The sequence below is a fragment of the Aquarana catesbeiana genome, linkage group LG09, assembly GCF_042186555.1.
Source record: "Aquarana catesbeiana isolate 2022-GZ linkage group LG09, ASM4218655v1, whole genome shotgun sequence".
NCBI classification, from domain to species: Eukaryota; Metazoa; Chordata; class Amphibia; order Anura; family Ranidae; genus Aquarana; species Aquarana catesbeiana.
The window spans coordinates 203910579-203933460 of record NC_133332.1 but is presented as its reverse complement, the minus strand read 5'-3'; the positions used below and the strand labels follow the sequence as shown (position 1 = coordinate 203933460).

Sequence of the window (22882 nt, the reverse complement as noted above, 5' to 3'; positions counted from 1 at the left end):
GTTTTCGTCCAGGATATCACTGTACTTGGCCACATTCATCTTTCCCTCAATTGCAACCAGTTGTCCTGTCCCTGCAGCTGAAAAACACCCCCACAGCATGATGCTGCCACCACCATGCTTCACTGTTGGGACTGTATCAGACAGGTGATGAGCAGTGCCTGGTTTTCTCCACATATACCGCTTAGAATTAAGGCCAAAAAGTTCTATCTTGGTCTGAGCTCTTCAGGCAGTTCCTTTGACCTCATGATTCTCATTTGCTCTGACATGCACTGTGAGCTGTAAGGTATTATAAAGACAGGTGTGTGGCTTTCCTAATCAAGTCCAATCAGTATAATCAAACACAGCTGGACTCAAATGAAGGCGTAGAACCATCTCAAGGATGATCAGAAGAAATGGACAGCACCTGAGTTAAATATATGAGTGTCACAGCAAAGGGTCTGAATACTTAGGACCATGTGATATTTCAGTTTTTCTTTTTTAATAAATCTGCAAAAATGTCAACAATTCTGTGTTTTTCTGTCAATATGGGGTGCTTTGTGTACAATGAGGGGGAAAAAAAAATTAACTTAAACGATTTTAGCAAATGGCTGCAATATAACAAAGAGTAAAAAATTTAAGGGGGTCTGAATATTTTCCGTCCCCACTGTGTGTATATATATATATATATATATATATATATATATACATATACATATATATATTCCAGTCCAGTACACGTCCAGTGTGCTTATCCTAACAATACTCAGTGACAGGGCTCTATTTATGAAAGTTTTTACACAAGATTCACCCAGGATTCACACTTTTCCAAATAAATCCATAACAAAAAAAGTGTGAATCTTGGGCAAAATTTGTGTGAATCCTTTGTGAAAACACTTATAAACAGACCCCATAAAGTATATCTAAGGCCAAAACTGTTTTTAGCTGTAGATGGTTTGGAAGGGTAAGTCCCCTGTCAGGTTTTGATTGCCCTCTGTGTTCCGGCTGTGGTGAATTACCCTCTCGTTGTCCCGGGGGAACCAGAAAGTGATGGGAAATCCAAAATGTTGAGTTGGAACAAGAATAAAAGGGGAAATCTTTCAATGGGTGTACCTGCCTAAGAGAAGATTTCCACTTATTTTGAGAAAGTTCCTTTCACTTCCTGTTGTGCCTCTGATACAGGAAGCGAAGGAAAATCTACCCAGTAGGATATGGACAATAATAATGAAATAATAAAAAAAGAAAAAAAACATGGACTGGGGTTTTAACCCTTCCCTAATGTATCCACAGTTTAAAAAAAAAAAAAAAAAGAAGAAGAATCTACTGTGCAGAAATCCCAGCAACACCTTTCGCCAGTTTCTTTGCAGCCTGAATAGAAGAATCATTGACATTTCTATGTACAGTATTATCCGCCTTGTTTCTGGATTCTTGAGCCATCTATCCTGCCTATTCAGATTTTGAATTCCGTAGACAAATACAGACACACCTCCCAGGCCAAGAGCAGGATGTGAACTTACTGTATAGGGGGATATTAAAGCGGGGGTCCACCTATCTATCGTTTTTTTTTTTTTTTGGAGTTCATTCACAAACTTTTCTTCTCATGATTATCTACTCACATGTTCTGTGTAATAAGTCCGCCTGTGTCCGATTTCGTTGTAAAGAATAACTTATAAAATTCACTGAAGGCGGTTTCCATCTTCATTGTGGGCATTTGAAGCCCACAAGCATGTATTTCCTGGATGCGGTGAATGCTGTGCTCCCAGCTTTCACCGAGATGTTGTGATGACGCTGTTGCACAATGCATGCTGGGAAGCCTGTGACTAGCTCCCAGGGGACTGTGGGAGGTCTGGGAGAGGCTAGAAACACGCCTACTCCCATGGGAGGAAAACCAGGAAGTGCTAAGAAGATTAGGAAAAAAAAGGTAATTACGGCGATTTAAATTTTTTTACACAGCATGTCAGCATCTAGGCAAGGAAGAGATTGCATAGAGATAATGTTCAAAATTTGGGTGGAACCCCGCTTTAAGAGCCTGTTCAGACACAAAGAGATAAGGTGGGTAATAAATACCATTTGCAAATTGGATGATTTTCCTGATCCCACTCACAGAATCACATTTGTCTGGAAGGCGGAGGAACGATTTAATGGTGGCCTATGACCCCGGCCCTCAGCATGAACGCGGCATACAGTATCCATGTGAAATATGGACCTCAGCGGCAGAGATTGACCCCTCGCAGCGGCACGCACGAGCTGCAATCACTTTCAATGTTAAAGATGTAAGGAAGTAGCGTTTCCATGGAGACCACTGAAAGGTTCTGAAGCGCCCTTAGGAATGAGCTTGTTTTGCACACAATTCTGATATGACCAATGCTGAGCCGAATACCGTAATCTGCAGAGCGTGTGGCAGTGGAACTTTTACCCAATAAATGACCCCCTCCAGTATGTTCTAAGACAGAGGTCTCCAAACTTTTCAGTACAAGGGCACCAACTACAGTATATTTCACAAATATTTGCAGGTCAAAAAAATTTTTTTTTTAAATGAATAAATGCAATTAAAATAAATTAATACACTTTACTTAGTCCCTCCTTATATCAGAGCCTCACCACAGTCCCCCCCTTACATCAGAGTCTTCATCAGTGTCCCCCCTTATATGAGAGTCTCTAATAAGAGCCCCCCTTACATCAGGGTCCCCAATGAATTCTCCCTTTACATTAGGGTCCTCAACAGAGCCTCCCTTATATCAGGGTCTCCATCAGAGTCCACCGATACCTCACATAAATACAGCATAGCTCTGGAGCACTGGCTATATATGGCAGCAAGATGGAGAAAGTCTGAACAGAGAAAGTGCCACACCCCCTCCCATCCAATAAAAGAATGCATTCCAGCATTCTCTAAATAGTTTCTGTCCTGATAGGCCAACCTCCCCTGTTCAGAATGCAGCAGGGCAGCCACTCAGCATGGGACAAATAGTCAACGGGAGCAGCAATGTCTACTATATCAACTTCCATCTTCCAGGGGCATTGACCAGGTATGGTATATGCATAGTAAGATTGGTCAAAGCTGAATCAATGTAACTATGTATAAAATATTCATTCCTGGAATTCCTCTTTATGGGAAAACTATGTAGCTTCTGAGTGATTCCTATTCCCACGCCAGCATTTATCCTCTGGTCGTTTCTTTCACCCCACGGTTGCTGTGGGTATTTCTCCAGGTTCACAGCTCCAACTTCGGTAAGTCTCAAAGGAGGAGGACACTCAACATTGTATCATGTGACAAAAAGCTACAGCCACACCCAGAAGTAGTAAGGGAAAATGGTGGCATCAAGGGTACAGCGAGTTATAAAAGTGGGGGATTACAATGTATCAGGAAGATGCATACAATTCTTTGTTTCCTTTCCTGAGCTGCTGTTTACACAGCACTTTTACTGTCATTATATTTAGTGCACATTCACACCAGTGGGCATATATCTTATGCGTCGTATAAAGGCTGCCCAATGATGTGCATTGTGTAGAAGTGGTGTGATGCGTTATTACAAAGTATCACATGGTTTCGTTTTTTACTTTATTGAAAAGGCACAAAAATTGAATTTCATTCACCTCTCTTTAATGCGGTGTGTTAAGCCTGGTAAACACAATGAAAACATTGGATTAATGATCGCATAGCTCCCAACTGTCCCTCATTTTGAGGGACTGTCCCTGATTTGGAACACAGTCCCTCTGTCCCTCCTCATTTGTCCCTCATTTTGGTATGACCTATACTGTATAGTGGTATATAAAATGCACTTATCTTTCAAAAAGTGTTTCCCAGTGCTAACCTTTCATCCAATATCTAAATTGCTGCATTCGTAAATTTCAAAAGCCAATATAGAGGAATAGTAGGTAAAAAAAAACAAAAAAAAAAACAAAACACTTGTGGGTTTAACTAAGCTTTTTTTGTATAATTCTCCTTTGAGGGGGCGTGGCAGGGGGTGTGTCCTATGCCTACATACTTTTGCTAATAGGTGTCCCCATTCCCATCTCAGAAAGTTGGGAGGTATGCGATCGTCTCATTTCGAAAACTAAAAGGTTACTAGAGTTACAAAAATTCTCATAACACAGAAATCAATGTCCCACAATGATGTAATGTATTGTAATGTATTTTTTGTTTCTGAGCATGCGCAGCCTTGGTCTCTTTTTACAGACGAATACTGTACCGATTAAACAAAAATCTTTGTTCTGTTATCTTATGAGAGAAAATTTTGGGCATGTCCCCTCGGATAAGTTTGCATGAACTGTCCCGATCGGCTCTCGAAAGCTACCAACAATCAGATTATTGGTCGATTGCTCTGGAAGCAGTCATTTTTGTCTGATTTTCTCATTATGTCTACTAGACATTAGATTCAGAAAAGTGTCCCAGATATTGATTTTTCTGACTGAAAACTTAAACATTTAGGACATTTCCATTAACAAAATATTAAAACCTGGGACCATTCCTGGAAATGGAGGACGGCTGGTGGCTCTGACACTCCCTCCCCATCTCTAATTGCCTCCACATGTTCTGTAACAAAAGCACAGCCACCCCAGGCAGCGGCAGGGAGCCTGGATCATGTTACCAGTGCAGCATTGTTGTGGCTCGGGCCTGTAATGAGGGGTCGATGGCTCACAGCTGGGAGCTGGCATAACCGGGCAGAGGAGGTGTGCTGCTCCATCGATGACCCTGGTGCCTCTTGTGTTGTTGGATAAACAGAGTTGGGGCAAAAGAGTCCCAGTCCTAACTAACCCCAAGTTTTGGGTTAACACCCAAGCCGTTCCTAAGCGGACTGGCTGGCTGGAGATAAATAAGTGGACCCCCAACACACAACCCCCACCTAAAACAAAGACTGCTAACCATATTCACAAATTTGTATGCACAATTCTGACAAACACAAAAAAAAAAAAAACACATGTTCATTGCTGACATGACTTTTCAGCATGTCCTTTTGTATTCTATAGAGAGAATTGTCAGTGGGCCTGGCCAGCATGAGTGTGCATGTTTATACCACCCTTTTTGTATAGCAGTCTCATGTCTAAGTGACAGTTGCCTGTATTATCCTGCAGGGTGAAGCACTTTGGGAAATATAACACCCCCTACCAAACCCCAAATATAATATAATATATATATATATATATATATATATATATATATATATATATATATATATTTATATTATGATAAATATTTTCAGTTGTCATAAGTTCCTGAAACATCACACATTCAGACAATAAAATAGCTAAAGCCAAAACCTGTTTTGTTAAGTTATGGTTTGGGATGGGAAAAGGTTAGAGCCTGTGTCAGTTTTTTTCTTATCCCCGCTGGGTAGATTTACCCTTTCTATCCACACAGAATTGGAAAGAGTTAACTTTCCCATATAGAACCAGGACTTTCAAGGATGTGATGCCATCACTGAGATGAGCACAAATACAAAGTATATGTTTAAAATATCATATTTATTGTACAAGTTTTACATAAAAACATTTGCATAAAAGAGTATCTCTCAATATGTAAACATCATATATCATATTTTCAATACTGATACTTGTTCCCAGCAATAGCTTAGAGGATACTTGAGCATAGAGTCATCCAATGTGTTTTGGAGATGTATTTCTGCTTCTTCAGGGAAACTCAAATGTGCATCTAAATGTATCAATTAGATTCAAAAAGAACATCATTACAATCACATAAAATTTTTAATGACTTAAGAAATTCTTCATAATGGACATTTTACAGATAAAAGAATACTAACCAATATTGTGCTCACCAATAGAAAAAATCCCTCAAAATATAAGTGGCCACCAGTGAGTCAGGAAGCCAAGTTAAAATCCAATATTTAGTCAGTGGTGTCAGCTCCACTGGCCAAGTCTGGCAGACATCGAATCGCACCCAAGCCGGAATTATGCAGATTTCATATGTAAATAAGAAATGTTAAAGCATAAATAATCCATATAATGTTTAGCGTCTATACAAATAATGGTAAACCTCAGTTAATGAATGTGACCATGTGGTCAGATCCAAACAGGGATGGCTGATGTAACGGTATAAACTTGGTCACCATCTATGGGTATCATACATACATCAAACATAGTCAAACAAACAGCAGTCAAGTGTTCCACAATGTGATATGTAAACCAAACACAAACATATCATCACATGAGGACACCCAACACCACACACACACGCGCGCAAACATACACACGCAACATATACAGACACATAGCAATACCACCGCCCCCCCTACACACACACACAAAACACACACACACACAAAACACAAGGTGGGCCACCCCAAGTTGTCTCTCTCTCTCCCAAGCATTCACCCCATACATGCACTACAATAAGACTCGCCAACCCATAGTATCAACCCTAGGCATACCCTACTTATAGATATCCACACATACATAACCTCCACATAAAATAAACCTGGTGGTAGGAGTCCATCACAGGATGTGGCACCACTAGCCTTGTCCATCCATAGCATGGATAGCCATATGCTGTATCATAACCAATGATATTCCATACATGCACCCATACCAAGTACTGTCAGCTCACCTTAGTCAGAACTCAGCCTCTCAGCCTTGTCCACCTTCACTGCTCTATAAGCACAATCCAGTCAAAAGTGAATGATCTGTGCTGACTGATGTCACGTCCGGCGCGGGTGCCCCCATATGAGCGCATGTGCCATAAATCCAATCGCTCCCTGAAGCCAATGGTATCCAGAGAGACTACAGAAACACGCGCATCGCCCACTACTTGCCAAAGAGGCATGGCAGGAAGGCAATGAGGAGACCAAATGGTCTCCCCATCCTGTGAGGGGCCCCCGAATGTCTGTCCAAAGGACTAAATCAGACATTGACCCCATTCAACTGGAATGAACACATATATTCACAAGAATAACAAAGTATACCATAATCACCTATAGTTACATGTACACTATACATCAGTTTTTTCAATTAGACTACATGTGAGCTCAAATAGTGTAACACATCTCGTATACAGTAGATGTGTTACACTCTGAGCTTAGATGTAGTTTAATATTTAAAAAATGTATGTATAGTGTAGAGGTCGACCGATATATTGGCCGATATTTGGTGTTTTTTACTTAATCGGCATCAGCCGATTGTGCTGATAAAAAAGGCTGATATCAGCGGACTTGCAAATTACTTCTGTAATAGAAGTCAATACAAGTTGCCTGAAAACTTCTGTGAAGAGACTTCTCCCCTCCTCTGGGCAGCCTGCCAAATCTGATAAAAAGAACCTGAAGGATACAATATTTACACTTATGAATGAACTGAGCTCCATGTGTAGAAGTTCTCAGTTTAACCATTTAAAGACTAAATCTTTTCTGACATTTGTTGCTTACAAGTAAAAATCCTGTATTTTCTGCTAGAAAATCACTTAGAACCCCCAAACATTATATATATATATTTTTTTTAGCAGAGACCCTAGGGAATAAAATAGCGGTTGTTGCAATATTTTATGTCACACGGTATTTGCGCAGCGGTCTTTCAAACGCAATATTTTTTGAAAAAATACACTAATACATTTTTTTTAAAAAACTAAGCAGTAAAGTTAGCCCATTTTTTTTCATCCAAAAATTTTGATTACCTGTTTTTGTGTATTTAATATTTAAGATATAGTTTTTTGTTTTTTTTTAATCTAAATTCTACATACAAGTAAACTGATTGGAGGTTTTGTTTTGTTTAATAAATGTTTAAATGTAAAAAATTTTCTGTATCATTTAAGGTTGCTCTCACACTGGAGCAGGCATGCGTTGACGGTAAAACGCTGCTAGTTTTAGCGGCACTTTACCGTCATTTTAGCGGCGCTATTCGGCTGCTAGTAGGGCGCTTATAACCCAGCTAGCAGCCGAGGAAGGGGTTAAATGCGCCGCTGCCGAAACGCTTTGCAGGCGCTTCGGCAGCGGTGCGCATTCATTTCAATGGGCAGGAGTGGTGGAGGAGTGGTATACACCGCTCCAAAGATGCCGCTAGCAGGACTTTTTTTTTTTTAACATCCTGCCAGCGCATCGCCTCAGTGTGAAAGCACTCGGGCTTTCACACTGAGACTGCAGGGGAGCCATTTTACAGGCACTTTACAGGCGCTATTTTTTAGCCCAAAAGCGCCTGAAAAACGCCCCAGTGTGAAAGGGGTCTAACTGTTAGATTTTATGAGAAAAAAAAAAAATCGGCCTAATATATCGGCATCACATATCAGCCATCGGCCACCGCGATTTCTAAATATCGGCATCGGCCAGAGAAAAACCCATATCGGTTGACCTCTAGTATAGTGTACATGTAACTATAGGTTATTATGCTATACTTTGTTATTCTTGTGGATATATGTCTTCATTCAAGTTGGATGGGGTCAGGTGTCAATGTCTGATTTAGTCCTTTGGACAGACATTCGGGTGCTCCTCACAGGATGGGGAGACCATTTGGTCTCCTCGTTGCCTTCCCGCTATGCCTCTTTAGCAGGTAGCAGGCGATGCGCGTAACTTGTTCCTGATGTTTCTCTGGATACCATCGGCTTCAGGGAGCGATTGGATTTATGGCACATGCGCCGAACGTGACATCAGTGAGCCGCGTGGCTCATTCACTTCTGGCGGGATCGTGCTTATAGAGCGGTGCCAGCAGGCAATGGCTGAGCAGCTGTTCTAGTGAAGAGACAGATACAAGTCATGACTAAGGTGAGCTGACAGTACTTTTTATGGGTGCATGTATGGAATATCATTGGTTATGATACAGCATATGGCTATCAATGCTATGGATGGACGAGGCTAGTGGTGCCACATCCTGTGATGGACTCCTACCACCAGGTTTATTTTATGTGGAGGTTATGTATGTGTGGACATCTATAAAGTAGGGTACTCCTAGGGTTGATACTATGGGTTGGTGAGTCGTATTGTAGTGCATGTATGGGGTGAGTGTTAGAGAGAGAGAGGGGGTGGCTCCCCTTGTGTATTTATGTGTGTGGGGGGGAGCGGTGGTATTGACATAGGTGTCTGTATGTGTTTCGTGTGTATGTTTGCATGTGCGTGTGTGGTGTCCCCATGTGATGATATGTTTGTGTTTGGTTGACATATCACATTTTGGAACACTTGACTGCTGTTTCTTTGACTACGTTTGATGTATGTATGATACCCATAGATGGTGGCCAAGTTTATACCGTTACATCAGCCATCCCTGTTTGGATCTGACCACATGGTCACATTCATTAACTGACGTTTATCACTATCTGTATCGACACTATTCGGATTATTCATGCTTTAATAATCAGATTTACGTATGAAACCCGCATCATTCCGCCTTGGGTGCGATTCGATGTCTGCCAGACTTGGCCAGTGGATCTGACTAAATATTGGATATTGGCTTGGCTTCCTGACTCGCTGGTGGCCACATATATTTTGAGGGAATTTTTTCTGTTGGTGAGCACAACTTTGGTTAGTATTCTTTTGTTATCTGTAAAATGTCCATTATGAATTTCATTGAAAATTTTATGTGATTGTAATGATGTTCTTTTTTAATCTAACTGATGCATATTTGAGTTTACCTGAAGAAGCAGAAATGCATCTGTGAAACGCATTGAAAGACTCTATGCTCAAGTATCCTCTAAGCTATTGCTGGGAACAAGTATCAATATTTAAAATATGATATATGTTGTTTACATATTGAGATATACTCTTTTATATAAACTTGTACAACAAAACATGATATTTTAAACATATACTTTGTGCTCACCTCAGTGACGGCATCACATCCATGAAAGTCCTGGTTCTATATGGGAAAATGAACTCTTTCCAATTTTGTGTATTCAGTATAATAGGATGTGGATGTGATTTGCTGTCCCTAGAACTGGTTTCAAAACTTTAGGTCCATTACCCTTTCTATCGGTCACCACTGCCACCAGGAATGTGATGAGAAATTCAGAATTGTACAGTTGTCACCAGAACAGGAGGTAAGAGGAAATCTTCCAGTGGGGAACCCGGTTTAGTGAAAACTGTTGGAGCCGCTTTCTCTCACCTTCTGTTTCCCTGGGGTAGAGAGTGAAGGGATTGAGTCGGCAAGTCTGTAGTCAATATAGCGATTTTAATAGTTGGTTACAAAAAGTGACAAGCAAAACAGCTGCCATATTTACGTAACAGTCTTTGTCGTAGCAGGGAGACCAATTGCGGTTTTCACCCTTCCTCAAGATTTTACTACAGAAAAAGTAGATGTAAACCGCAACAGACTAAGCCCCGGTTCACACCGAATGTGACTTTAAAATAGTGCTACTTCACTTCATGCACAGATGTCTATGCAAGTCGCACCTAAAAATCGCAATAAAATTGTGCAGGAAAGTTTTTTTTCAAATCAGTGCAACGCCACAAAGTCTGTCGTACCAATTTGAACAGTTCCATTGCCGACAATAGGGTGTGACTTGTCATGTGATTTGGAATTGTCAAACCGCATGACAAGTCGCACCGGTGTGAACGGGCGCTTACGTTCGTTTGCCAAAACATTGTGTATGATAAATGCATAAGCAACTCTCATTTTGTAATTCGATATTCCTTTTTTTTTTACTTTAGTTGCATCTCAGTGCTGCCAGTCTTCTGCAGCCAATTTGCAGCCACTTCCTGTCCAAATGCAATCAAGTGATGGCAGCATGAAATTTCAGACAGCAGTTTTGCTGATGGTGATCACACTCACACAAAAGTGACAGGGTGTCAAGGCAGAAGTACAAATGGCAGACAGGAACAGAGCATTGTCACCCTTAACAAGAAAAGTTCCCTCCATTGTAGGATCTGGGTATTATTTTAAAAAAAGCTGAAGATTTAAAAATATTTTTCAAAATATTATAAACATTTTTTGTCGATCACACAAACAGTTTGTATTTCTGGTGTAACATTTTCACATGAGCTGTATGTGTTTTTGAACAGTCTACAACAGATTCCACTACTGATGTTTAGAAAATCGTTTGATTACACAACAAAATTCTGACACGATGGATCTCTCATTTGGCATAAAACTTCGCATTTCGGGAATCAAAATGAGCCCACTAACATTCCGAAAGTTGAACGATCAGGCTTATCGAACGTTTTTTCGACCTATTTTCTATCCATGTATAGCCAGCATAAAAAGGAACCATTCATTGTACTTTACATGTCATGATAAAGGTGAACTAACACTTTAAAATGTCAGCTAATAAAGAGCAGCAGGCTTCTCAGAAAAGTTGGTACATCAGCACCATGTATTCATGTAAAGTCACTTTTTGTGTCAGGCCTATGGCTCCTTTCAGTGAAGTCTAAAGGGGGTGTCACTGATGGCAGCTGATTAGAGATCATGTGACCCATGAGCTTGTTTATGGCTTCCAGTAAATGAATGAAACAGATCTTATCTCAATGACAGTGACACTTTGTATGAAAGCCCAGCAGATATCTCTTCCTGTAGAATTAATATTCTCCACCTTTTAGGGACACAAGACATTTCTGTGTATTTAAGTGGTGGTTGAATGAAAAATAAACTGATAGTGTGTATCAGGCTTTAGGCAGGCCATTGACGGTGCAAACTTCTTTCCTGCAACAAAGAAATTTGCACAATTCCTTCATCAACACCGACAGTGCTGACAGGGGAATCCCTCCTGCCAAGTAATTGTCTGCTCTCGGCGGGGGAGAAGCCATCCTGGCCAGAAAAAGATAGTGATTATCGCTAGTGGCTATAGCAGCCGCTAACGATAATTGCAAGTGAATCCAGCAGGCTGGTTGTACCCAAATTAATTGATTGATCGATCAACTTGGTACATTCAGGCTGCCCATATACAGTTTGAATCTCTGCCAGGTTCCTGCGTAACCAGCCGAGATTCTAATCATCTATGGCTGGCCTTAGCTGTCACTAGCTCCAAACCAATTGACACCCAACACAAACTTGCTGCCACAGACTTTGCAGGACTCCAGACCCAGTAAGGCCCCTTTCACACTTGTGCGACCTGAAAGTCACAGGACTTTGCCATGACTGGAGACTTAAAGCAATGCCTGTGTAATCTTGAGGTCTATGGACCTCAAGTCGCATCAAAGACAGCCCAAAGTACTGCAGGGACTACTATGACGTTGCACAGATATGAACGGTACTCATTGGAAATCGTGGGGTACGACTTTTCAGTCCCAAGTCGCAGGACAGGTCGCACAAGTGTGAAAGAGGACTTAGACACAGGATATTGTCTTCCATTAATTATACAATTTTACCTCTTGCAACAGAAAGGTAGCTAACATGCAGACCTGCCTCTTCTAAACGATATGTCTGTGCCCTGGCCCATCATTTGCTGGCTGACTGTGCAGCTCATACATCAGTAGAGCAGGAGAATGAGTCTTTTTGGTTTTGTGAACAGATCTGTGGGCCATGTGCAGTGGCTATGCCTATCAGCACTGGGGGCCTTAGTTGGAACCCTGGCTAGGACACCATCTGCATGGAGTATGCATGTTCTCCCTGTGTTCAAATGGGTTTCCCCACACACTCCAAACACAGGCTGGTAGTTTAATTGGATCTTATCTAAATTGGCCCTAGAGTGTGTGTACAAATTGGCCATAATCAAGTGCACATTACACATGCCAGTCCCCAGTCGATGAACTGGGGGGGGTTAAGAAAAGACCTGGTGGCCAACCTTGTAAAAAAAAAATAAATAAAATAAAAAGAAATTGACAAAGTTATATGGAAAAGACTTTCAAATGTATCCAATATGGTGCAGAGAGCTGGCCCATAAAATTGAGAATCATCTATATACATACTGGACATATCTGCAGAAATAAGTGTCCTACTCACCCACCACAATGTGTTTACAATGTGAGAGCGGCAATGATCATTTTTTTCTTCAGTGATACAAGATTTCTGTCAAGTTAAAACATTTTTTTAACATGTTTCCATTTTTCACACAAACTGGCTAATCAGATACATGTTGGTAGCTCCAAAATTACTGAGTGCTGATAGTTGTTCCCCTTTAATAAGTAGAGAGCACAGAGCAAGTTGGATGGTGTGCTTGGCCCCTCTGCTTAGTCCATGGCTGGTCATGCAGCAACCTCCCGTCACCCTACGTCCCCCCTCCCCTTTGCGTGTGTGCAGGGAGGTGTTTCCTCAAGGTCGCAATCTATTGTGGCCGACAGGCAGCGAAGAGGGCAAAACAAGCGCTAGCAACATCCTCATCCCTTTTGTGGTCCGTTCCTATGGCAACACCATACAGAAGCTCAGACAAGCAGCGGCCCAGCATCCACAGCAAACAATCCATAACATCCTGCCAGAGAGCAAGAATCATTTTCATGCTAGTGCCCATTCTAAGGACTTCTAATACTCAAGATTCCTCCTACAAAGAGTTTTTTTATTAACATGAAGTACTTTAAGCAGGACTATTGGAGAAAAACACCTGGGGCTGCTCCAAGCATGGCCCTGGTTTAGAAAGGAATTAGGACTTTAAGCAGGAATCCACTCCAGATACCCCTCATCAGTAATGTGAATATACTGTCAGCTTAGGTGCAATTGGTCCTTTCCTATTTACTGTGAGCTGCAGCTGTGCTGGGCTTCAACCCAGATCTGTGAAATTACATTCAGCATGTTCCGTGGCTCAAGCTTTGCCCTGCGTCCAGCACAACTCCATCCATACTTGGACATAGAGGAGAATAACAAGAAGCCGAGTGTTACTTATGCCGCGTACGCACGAGCTGACTTTTCGATCGGAGTCCGGCGGACAATTCGCTCGTGTGTGGGCTTCATCGGACCTGCAGCGGACTTTTTCAGTCGAAAATCTGACGGACTTTAGATTTGGAACATGTTTCAAATCTTTACGTCGGAACTCCGCCGGACCCAGTTCCTATTGAAAAGTCCGCTCGTCTGTATGCTAGTCCGACGGACGAAAACCAATGCTAGGCCAGCTATTGGCTACTGGCTATCAACTTCCTTATTTTAGTGCGGTCGTACGTCATGACGTACGAATCCGTTGGACTTTGGTGTGATCGTGTGTAGACAAGTCCGTTAGTTGGGAAAGTCCGTTGGAAGTCCGCCGACAGTCCGTCGGACCAGTCCGGTGTAAAAGTCAGTTCGTGTGTATGCGGCATTAGAAGAACTCTGAAAATCCTGCTGAATCCAACTGCAATGCATTCCATAATGCTCAGAATGAGTAAACTTTGTGACTTTAGCACAGCTGCAAGCATCAGAACTGAAGAGCACTTCTGGTCTTTGGATTTGTAAAGCAAGTGCAGTGTCCCTGGAAATTTGTGGGCAAAAGCAACACAATAACAAGAATAGACTGTAAAAACCAAGAGCAACGCTCCAAAATACTTGGATTTTACTGTAAAGTCTCTGAACATTCATAATTGGCAATATTTCCAAGGACAGTCCTTGGAAAGCACCGACTGTGGTACTCTCTTTCTCTTTGATATTAAAGAAAAACCCAGCGGGCAGATGAGCCCTGGCAGTAAAAGCTATACAGAAGAAGGATGGAGGAGAAGGAATCATGTGATTGCGGACCTGCGTCTGGACTGTCATGTCTTATCACAATCAAAAGACAGAGAGGCAAATTTACTAATACCGGAGCAGCTGTGCATGGCAACCAATCAGCTTCTAGCTTACATTTTCAAAGCTTGACTGAATAAGCTAGAAGCTGATTGGTTAATCTGCACAAATGCTGAGATCCTGTCTGTTCTAGTTTTAGTAAATTCCCCCTGTGACTATTAGCAGAACAATTCCCACAGCTTTCCACACCTGTCCTAAAATCCCACAAACATCCTGAGAGAAGATCCAGGCTGTCACCGTATGTCACACCGGAGATCCTCTTCACAATAAGATGCTAAGTACCTAACAAGAGAGCAACAATGGGTGTGAAGTGCTCTACATCCTACCACACATGGGGCTTTCATTCTGTGGAACTCCAACCCCCAGCATGCCTGCCGAGCCCTGCTGGGATTTCTGGTTCTACAGGCTCTAGCTGTGATTGTTCAACAAACTACAATGGTCTCCACACTGGACACAGGGACTTGTAGTTCCATTGACTTCATCTGTTTATCTTCTGCACAAAGCTGGGATTCTATAAAACCATTTCCAGGGTCGCTGCCAGCTGAGCTGATATAAATCTGTACCTCTGAATAACACTGCACTGCCATTTTATTTCATACTAAATTGTCATTATCAGGTGACAAAGACTGAGCGCTCCTTGTAAAATAATGGATTTATGAATACCAGGGAGATTTCCAAGGACAAATCTCCAAACTCTGGATTGTCCTGGGAATTCACAGACAACTGGCACCAACACTTACCAATCCATGCCAGGGATTTTATCAAAGTTTAGCCACTGCAAAAACATTTCATGGATGACTGGGTACCCTTTAATACACCCAGAAACACCCTACCGATCATAAAAAAAAAATCAAAAATAAAATAATAATATTAATAATAATTAATAATAATTTTTAAAAAATTCTTCGATTTAAAATACCCGCCGAGACAATATAAGCAGGGGGTGAGCTCTGCAGACTACAATGAGAAAAGCACCAAAGATTCACTGTGAAGTTGACCTGGCAGAGGACAGTGCTAAGCACACACAGAGTGTCCCTGAAAACTATTAGAGCTCCCAGTACAGGAGCGGACTTTGTAGACAGGCTGGGTCAGGTGGAGAACACAGACTGGTCTGACGGGTGATTATGGAGCTGTGAAATCCTGCTGGGACAAAGATGGAGAGAGAGCAAGACTTACCCAGGATCCTCCAGGGGTGCAGGCAGGGAGCCAAGGAGGACAGCTCTGAGTGGAGCAGGAGGGGTGCCCTGCAGCTGTAGAAGCCCGGCAGAGCTGGAAGGGGTTAAACTCAGCAGCTGAAGGCTGTACAAAGACTGGAGGTCTTCCTGTAGCTGTGACAGAAGAGGCAGAAAGTTCCAGCCCAGCCCCAGCCTGGCCCCTCCCCCTCTCCAACATCTGCAGATAAGAACTCCCAGTCTGCTCACCCTTTCCCTGCCACAGTCTACAAGACTGACAACATGTAAAGTCAATTGTATCTCTCAGGAACAAACATGGACAGGAAACATCCCCAGAGCCACACAACTAGATATGCATTGCTCAGGTGACGCTTAGCCCCAGGAGCCGAGGATCTGTCCCTAGAAAGGTCTTCTGAACAATGATGAATATATAATGGAGCTGCACCAATTCATGAATATATAATGCCATGTGCTGTTTTTAAATGTAAGCCGTGTGAGTCCCTTTATGTGACTTGGTATCAGCCTCCTGCAGTCCCTGTACAGCAGAGCTCAGACTAGAATAGGGAGGAGAAGTAAAAAAGCCAATCAGTACTGCTACAAGGCACAAAGCATGCTTATAGTAGAGAGCAGAGAGCCAGTGAGATGACCTCATCAGTCTGCTGCTTCTCCTTTCAATGTCCAGTCACAGGCTGGAGGAGGACCTTATTCACACAGGTGACTGAGGGTGAATTCTGTATTCAGAGAAGGTTAAACACTGCCTCTGGACGCAGCATTGCTAGGGTACCATCGGTTATGGCAAGAAACGCCAGTCCTGGACCCAAACTGTCTGTATCCAGGCCATTCATTCATACAGGTCAAATCGCATGACAAGTCACAGCCTATTGCTGGCAATGGCACCGTTCCAATCAGTGAGACGCCAACATGATTTGCAAAAGTAGTTCCTGTACAACATTTGCCAATTTTGAGTGTGACTTCAATAGACATCTGTGCACGAAGCCACACAGATGTCTGATGTCACACCCAAAGTCGCATGGACATGCTGCTTTAAAATCGTGCTGCTTCAGATGAAGTCACACCATTTCAAAGCCGTGTTCAGTGTAAACGAGGGCAAACGGTCAGGCCATTCAATTGAATGGGTTGCCTTATGCATGTTTGTTACTCAAAAAGAAGCTCCCGTTCCTTTTCCCGTGACAAGCTTCACGTGATTTTTAGAGGCGAGGTGTGCCACGACTGCCACGCAATCCTGTTGTGCAACAATCACGTCGCATTTGAGGTGCAACTGAGGGACCCAAACACAGGTCACACATTGTGCAGAGATCACTATGTGATTTGGAATCCAAAACACCGAGTGTGAATGGAGCCTTATGCTGCGTACACACGATCGGACATTCCGACATCAAATGTTCGATGGGAGCTTGTTGCTGGAAATTCCGACCGCGTATAGGCTCCATCGGACATTTTTTGTCGGAATTTCCGACAACAAAAATTTGAGAGCTGGTTCTCAAATTTTCCGACAACAAAATCCGTTGTCGGAAATTCCGATCGTGTGTACACAATTCCGACGCTCAAAATTCCACGCATGCTCGGATTCAAGCAGAAAAGCTGCACTGGCTACTGAACTTCATTTTTCTCGGCTCGTCGTACGTGTTGTACGTCACCGCGTTCTTGACGATCGGAATTTCTGACAACATTTGTGCGACCGTGTGTTTGCAAGACAAGCTTGAGCCAACATCCGTCAGAAATAAATCCCAGGATTTCATAGTCGGAATGTCCGATCGTGTGTACGCAGCATTGGTGTTAACTGCAGTTAGGAAAAATCAAGGTCTTCTGCCCTGCCAGACAGGGGTGTGCTGTGTAAGTCTCAGGACTGGATGGACAAGAATACAAACCCTTTGTTGGGTAAAATAACTCCCAAATATTGTGTATTTAGTTGTTTGGTGTTCAGCAGCTTGTTCTAAAACAATCACCAGACACTATTTACATGTGAACTGACCACATATAATAACTCCAGTGTTCATTCAGAAAAACCACAACCTATCCTGGGAAAAGGGAAATCAATGCCTTAGAGGGAATTCTGCGCCGTTTTCCTGTGTTTTGTCCTGAAGGAAGGACGCCACATTTTGTGCCCAGCTGCATCAAATCCTGTAAATAATGGGAAGACGCCCCTGTGTGCGTTAAGTGACAATGGGGTCAGTGTGGATTTAGGGGCCATCACCTTTATCCTTCCTACCTGATGACATACCAACCTGGATGATAAACTTGTCCCAAGACAATTTCCAGGGACAAACCTGGCAGTCGCCAGCTAAATCTGACCTGCAGCTTATTTACTAACTAAATATTTGTTTTCTTTGCATGTTAAATGTTTATCAATTGGCCCTGAGCATGTCAACAATTACCAAAGTGTGATTCCAGAGATCAGGAAATCCGGGCTTATAGAACTCAGTGTACTGAAACTGAAAGTATAACTAAATGGCAAAAGTGGAGAGGGATTAGAACAGCTGCCAGGTTTGTATTTGTATGTGTCCCCAATAGGGAGATTCATCCTCCATATTTATCACTGAAAGTGAAAGGCAATCACAAATTTTGCATAGTCACCGGAACAGAAATAGAGGAAAAACTATCCAATGGGGACACCAGTTTTGGTGACAACCAAGGATTTCCCTTACTTTGGAGGGATTTCATCTCACTTTCTGTCTTGGCTATGGGACAGGAAGTGAAGGAAAATCCCCCTATTGGACACAGATGGCGAAAAAACTTAGAGGTTATAACCCTCCCTTACTCTATCTAAAATGAAAAAGTAGGTTTTGCCTATAGTTCTACTTGAAGGAGTGTAGAGTGTGAGTGGGTAGAGCCAGTGAGTGCAGAATAAAGACCTGAAACCAGGGAACACACGGGCTACATTTTCCAGGATATATTCAGTGGGGCAAACGTGCAAAAGGTGAATGCTGGCATGGAAAACGGCAAAACTCAGCAGTTTCACATCCCCAAATTTTCCAGATTAATTAAAGTGACCATTTAAGTACCTCCTGTCTGTTGATACAACAATCTGCTCTCTTATTTCCTGAGATTAGTGTGTTGTGTCAACAAATTACACATATGATCAGCAATGGAAACCAAATATTTCACAAAATTAATTGTAAAGCTGCCACAAGATTTGGATGTCATATTACAGCTGCTGTAAGCTTTGGATCACAGAACAAATAGTCCTATGTCTGTGTAAATGTGACTTCATCTTTAGGAACAAGTAGATGGGAAGATCAAATCACTGAACTATATATAGTCTCACTGGAAGCTATCTATGAATGGAGGAGGGGTGAGTGAATGAATGGATGAATGAATGAAAGGTCTACCTTTTCTATTCATAGAGCACTTTAAATTAATGGAAGCTATAGAATGGCTTCTATGAATAGAGGAGTGGTGTGGAAAGGGCAGACATCTTGACGAGTGCCTGTGCCAAGTCCCTCTGTATCTCCGCAGCACTGGAAGATTATGGCTGTAGGGTATGGGCGGGGGGAGCAGGGGTGCAGAGAACAGAGTATTACAGCTATGACAACTGGCACCAGGAACATATGAGATTAAATGCAAGTGCCCTCCCTTGTGCTGATTTTTTTTTTTTTTTTTTTAGTCTTACCTACATTTAGGCTTTAATAAACAAAATTGTGTGAGTTGCAGGAAATACCACAGAACCACACATTTTGCTGGTTATGTGAGCTTCATCTTCATTTTTACTGCATTTTTCCCAGCTTTTATTACTGTCTGGACTAATTCTTATGCAGCAATAGAGGATGGGAGAAGTATTTTGTTTGTGTATTGAATGCTTGTGCTGCAAAGCCCACACCAGCCACCCAGTGTCCTGGATTCTGTCTAAAAATGGAAACCTGCGACCAGAATATGGACGGTCAGGTATTTACATGAGGTGGATACAGCATTGAACCAATGGTGGATCCACCTAGGTAAGTATGATAAAAAAAAAAACCACTTCTCTTTTAATATCTTTAAAAATTAATTGCTTCACAGTGTCTGTTGCTGCTAAAGTCAGTTAGGGCTCATAAGCTAAATATGTTCACAGCCTGGCCACGGGTTCATGTACACGCAGATTAAAAATATAACAAAAGGCAAAACTTTTTGTGATAAAGTGGAGATGGGTTAAAACACCTATTCAGTTTTTAATGCTGTCTGTGCCCAGGTTAGGGAGAGTCCCGCTCTTTATTTGTCCTGTTTACCATTATCATTGAAAGTAAAAGTAATAGAGGGAAATCTTCCAATTGGGACACTAGTTCTGATGACCTGGGGGGCCCCCCCAAGAGATTCCATTAATTTGCAGAGATTTCCTCTCACTGTTTTGCATAGGAGACAGGAAGTGAGGGTAAATCTCCCCAATGGCACAGATTGCAAATCTGACAGGGGTTATAACCTTCCATTAGTCTATCCAAAATGAAAAAAAGATTTTGCCTGAAGATTCCCAGAAGAGACACATACATAGACGACTGTTCTGATCGTTTCTGACTCTGCACATGTATATGTGTCCATTCAGATTAGTTTCTTCATTTACCTGGAGCTCCCCTTTCAAAGAAGGCATGGGGGGTCAGTTTATAAAATCAAAACTGATACGTTGTTCAATTTATTTTCATTTGTTCATGGAGAACAAGAATTTGTCAGTCTCTTTATGAAGCGGTTATAGGAACCTTTGCTTGTTGTAATGGTTTCTGTCCAGATGATATTATTACATCTACCTATTGACAGGTCTCACCATCTGTCAGGTAAAGCTGTCAAGAGAAGTATGTCCATAAAAAGTCCTATTAGGCAGTAATGCTCGAAATTTTGAGCAATCATCTGGATGTCTCTCTTGTGTGGGTGATGAGGAACATTTCAGTTTTTATTACACAGTAAAACGGTCCTGTGTGCTGGAAAATCTTCCTGTGAACATCCCTCACTCACTATGGAGATTGAAGAGCCAAAAGTACAGATTTGGAAATCTTATTCCCAGGATTTCACCAGATGCCTAGGCATGTAGGCAGAAGATAGAGGTAAAGGAAGTATATATTTGAATTTTTTTCCCCTTATAAACTATAGCAATTTGTACAGGGAGGCCCTGATTAGTGGATCTTGCGTTTTGTTGCAATGCCTGGTTTAACAAGGGTGGGATGCTATAGAATGCAAAACCCAGGGTTTGACTGTTGCCGTGGCATGAATGACTTCTTTCAACTGTTTTTGGGTCTATCTAGCTGATGTTGGCGTTTTAAATGAGCACAGCATATATGAAGAAAACTGAGAAGTGAGTAGGGGAAACTGCAAATAACTAGTCAGTGTGCAGGGTTTTAGATGCTGATCCTTGAGACACAGTTCCCAATCAAACTTGTGACTTATCCCTGTTCTTGTTTATTTTATTTAGATATAAATTAGTCAGTCTCACTGTATCAAGAATACCGGTAGCTGCCTGTATTGACATCACCCTGCATACAGGGGGCGACTGAAAGGCAACAGGCTTCTCACAAGTTTCTCCTCTCTCAAAAAAAATGATTCAGACGGATGCAAAACTTTCCCTCTTTCTCTTAAAGAAACAAGCTCTTCTGCAGAAAGAAAGCAGTCTATGAAAACTACAGACGTGTTGGAGTGACTCCACACAAAGCTAAAATCCCCAAACAAAACAAATGCATAGAAAGCTGAAATGACCTGAAAATCCACCACTAAGCGTGTGAGAGCGTGACGGGCCAGCCCTGAGTGTGGGTGTGTAGGTGTTCGTCTGCCCTAAGTAAAAGTTCTTCATGGCCTCCTGAGAAAATCTGATGGGGATTTGAGGCTTTTCTTCACTCACTTAAGTCTGTCACCACTTCACTGAATTAATGAGAAAACCTATTTGTACCCCCCCAGGGGTGGAAGGGCCACTCTATCCTGAAGAGCTGGATGGGGCAGTTTGTTATCTGTGCTGTCACCTACAATGGTCACCTGTCTTCTAGGTTGTCCCCCTACAGAGCTATTATATATATATATATATATATATCACTTTGAAGGACACATATCCGCTTAGCACTATGCTGTCCTAGAGAAGCGAAATCATTAGATGTAATCGCTCCTGGTAACCAGGAGACACATGACCCAAGAATCAGCCCAACCAGGCACATGAAATAAAATCATCCTGCACCATTTCCCTGTATTTGATTTATTCATATTGCCTTTGAGGCTGGGCTATGCATGCTCCCTCTCATACTGCTTTTGGTGTGGGCAGGGCTGCAACCAAGGAATGCACTGGCCAATCAGAAGGTGAGGATACTATCAGACAGAGGGGTTCAGAGGGCCAAGCTGCCAATTGCAGATGTTTGCGGGGATGGAGGCCTGAGCCACAGATGACATAAGCTTTACCAGACAGTCAATTTAAAATGCTCATGTCTGACCAGACTGTCTTTTATTTACCTAAAAGAATCTGTTGATCTCTTCCTCCAAAAATGCCATTCCCCTGGTTGTCATACTGACCTCCTGACTTCAATACTTTGAAACAATAACCTCAAACAAACATAAGGATTTCCCACCTTTCCTTATTTGCATCACTTGATTCAGCAATGTGACTCTGAAAGTGCTGTAAGCCATGGGTTTCACAGCCAGAAAAGAAGCATTTTCCGAATGATGACAGCAATGGCAGTCCATGGTTCCCTTCATTCACTCAAATACCCAATATCTGTAATCCCTTAAGATGTCTACTCGGTTATATTGATGATGATTCTCTCCCTAACTGGTCGAAGCTCTTGTTGCACTTAGTTCTGTTTTATGCCAAAAAATCTATAGCTAGTCACAGGAAAATCACAACAACCTCCCCCTGTGGCTTTTTGGCTAAAATGAATTAATCAGATACTCCCACTGTATAAACTGACATATGCGGCCAGGGGATGCCTTTAAGAAAAGTCATAAGATTTGGGATTCTTGGGTGAACTCTAAAAGTACTATACCACCTGATACTTAAAGTGGTTGTATACAGACTTTTTTAATTTTTACCTACAGGTAAGCCTATAATAAGCTTACCTGTAGGTAAAATGAATATCTCCTAAACCTGTACGGTTTAGGAGATATTCACTTTACATGCAGCTGCTGATGTCAGCGGTGGATACACTGTGAATACCCAGCTGAAGGTCTGGCAGACGCTGCCAGAAGAAGACTCCCGCATGTGCCAATATGTTCATCATACAAAAAATGTTTCC

The 22882-nt window shown here is 42.1% G+C and overlaps 1 protein-coding gene across 5 annotated transcripts in view; it reads right to left on the bottom strand.

Moving 5' to 3' along the window:
• The window catches only part of RXRA (retinoid X receptor alpha), a 310855-nt gene that overhangs the window by 128535 nt on the left and 159438 nt on the right, over nt 1–22882 (bottom strand). Inside the window, exon 1 of one of the 5 annotated variants that reach the window (XM_073599594.1) lies at nt 15697–15915. The exons of the other annotated variants lie outside the window; for them this stretch is intronic. The gene's annotated coding sequence lies outside the window, so the exon portion shown is untranslated. Of the gene's footprint in view, nt 1–15696; nt 15916–22882 lie in introns of those variants that run through there. 5 annotated transcript variants of the gene reach the window in all.